The sequence below is a fragment of the Nicotiana tomentosiformis genome, chromosome 10 (assembly GCF_000390325.3).
Source record: "Nicotiana tomentosiformis chromosome 10, ASM39032v3, whole genome shotgun sequence".
In the NCBI taxonomy this organism is placed as follows: domain Eukaryota; kingdom Viridiplantae; phylum Streptophyta; class Magnoliopsida; order Solanales; family Solanaceae; genus Nicotiana; species Nicotiana tomentosiformis.
In genome coordinates this window covers 29712896-29715055 of record NC_090821.1, presented here as the reverse complement: position 1 = coordinate 29715055, position 2160 = coordinate 29712896, and positions in this window count along the sequence as shown.

Below are 2160 nucleotides of genomic sequence, written 5' to 3'. Positions count from 1 at the left end.
TATAGTTGATTTCAATATAATCCTGGGTATGGATTGGTTGTCTTCATGTCATGCTAATCTGGACTATCACGCAAAAATCGTGATGTTGACGATGCCGGGGTTGCCAAAGGTTGAATGGAGGGGTTCTCTAGATCTTGTTCCTAGCAGGGTAATTTCTTATTTAAAGGCCCAACGTATGGTTGGAAAGGGATGCTTGTCATATTTGGGCTTTGTGAGAGATGTTGATGCAGATGCTCCTATTATTGATTCAGTACCGGTCGTGCGAGACTTTCCGGATGTATTTCCTGCAGACCTGCCGGGTATGCCACCCGACAGGAATATTGATTTCGGTATTGACTTGGTGCAGGGCACTCAGTCCATTTCTATTCCTCCGTATTGTATGGCACCAGCTGAGTTAAAAGAATTGAAAGAGCAACTTCAGGAACTCCTTGAGAAGGGTTTTATTCGGCCTAGTGTGTCACCTTGGGGTGCACCGGTTCTGTTTGTGAAAAAGAAAGATGGTACTATGCGGATGTGCATTGATTATAGGCAGTTGAACAAAGTTACAATCAAGAATAAATATCCATTGCCGCGCATTGATGATTTATTTGACCAGCTTCAGGCAGCGAGGGTGTTCTCCAAAATTGATTTGAGGTCTGGGTATCACCAATTAAAAATTCGGGATTCGGATATTCTAAAGACGGCACTCAGGACTCGTTATGGCCACTATAAATTTTTTGTGATGTCTATTGGGCTAACCAATGTCCCAGCAGCATTTATGCATTTGATGAATAGTGTATTTCAGCCATATCTTGATTTATTTGTCGTGGTATTCATTGATGTTATTCTGGTGTACTCACATAGCCAGGAGGAGCATGCACAACACTTGGTATTGTATTACAGAGGCTGAGAGAGGAGAAATTTTATGCCAAATTCTCTAAGTGTGAGTTCTGGCTTAGTTCGGTGGCATTCTTGGGACATATAGTGTCCAGTGAAGGTATTAAGGTGGATCCGAAGAAAATAGAGGCAGTTCAGAATTAGCCCAAGCCATCCTCAGTTACTGAGATTCAGAGTTTTCTTAGCTTGGCTGGTTATTATCATCGTTTCGTGGAGGATTTCTCGTCTATTGCATCGCCTATGACTAAATTGACCCAGAAAGGTGGTCCGTTCAAGTGGTTGGATGAATGTGAAGAGAGCTTTCAGAAGCTCAAGATAGCTTTGACTACAGCTCCAGTATTGGTGTTGCCTACAGGTTCAGAGTCTTATACTGTGTATTATGACACATCGCGGATTGGTCTCGGCGCAGTACTTATGCAAGACGGTAGGGTGATTGCCTATGCGTCCAGATAGTTAAAGGTACATGAGAAGAATTATCCAATCCACGATCTTGAGTTAGCAGCTATTATTTATGCCTTGAAAATTTGGCGGCATTACTTGTACGGTGTCCAGTGTGAGGTATATACCGATCATCGGAGTCTACAACATTTGTTTAAATAGAAGGATCTTAACTTGCGGCAGCAAAGGTGGTTGGAGTTGCTTAAGGATTATGATATCATCATTCTCTATCATCCCGGAAAGGCCAATGTGTTGGCCGATGCCTTGAGTCGTAAGGCAGAGAGTTTGGGCAGCTTAGCATACTTACCGGTAGAAAAGAGGCCTTTAGCCTTGGATGTTCAGGCCTTGGCTAATCAGTTTGTTAGATTGGATATTTCCGAGCCGAATCAAGTTTTGGCCTGTGTGGTTTCTCGGTCTTCTTTATATGATCGCATCAGAGAGCGCCGGTATGATGATCCACATCTGCTTGTCCTTAAGGACACTATTCAGTATGGTGATGCCAAGGAAGTCACTATTGGAGATGACAATGTATTACGGATGCAGGGCAGGCTCTGTGTACCTAATGTAGATGGTTTGCGTGAGCTGATTCTCTAGGAAGCTCACAGTTCGCGGTACTCTATTCATCCAGGCACCGCGAAGATGTATAAGGATTTGAGACAGCACTGTTGGTGGAGGCGGATGAAGAAAGATATAGTTGGGTTTGTATCTCGGTGTTTAAATTGTCAACAGGTAAAATACGGGCACCAGAGACCAGGTGGATTGCGACAGAGACTTGAAATTCCGGAGTGGAAGTGGGAGCGTATTACTATGGACTTCGTAGTTGGACTCCCACGGACTTTGAGAAAG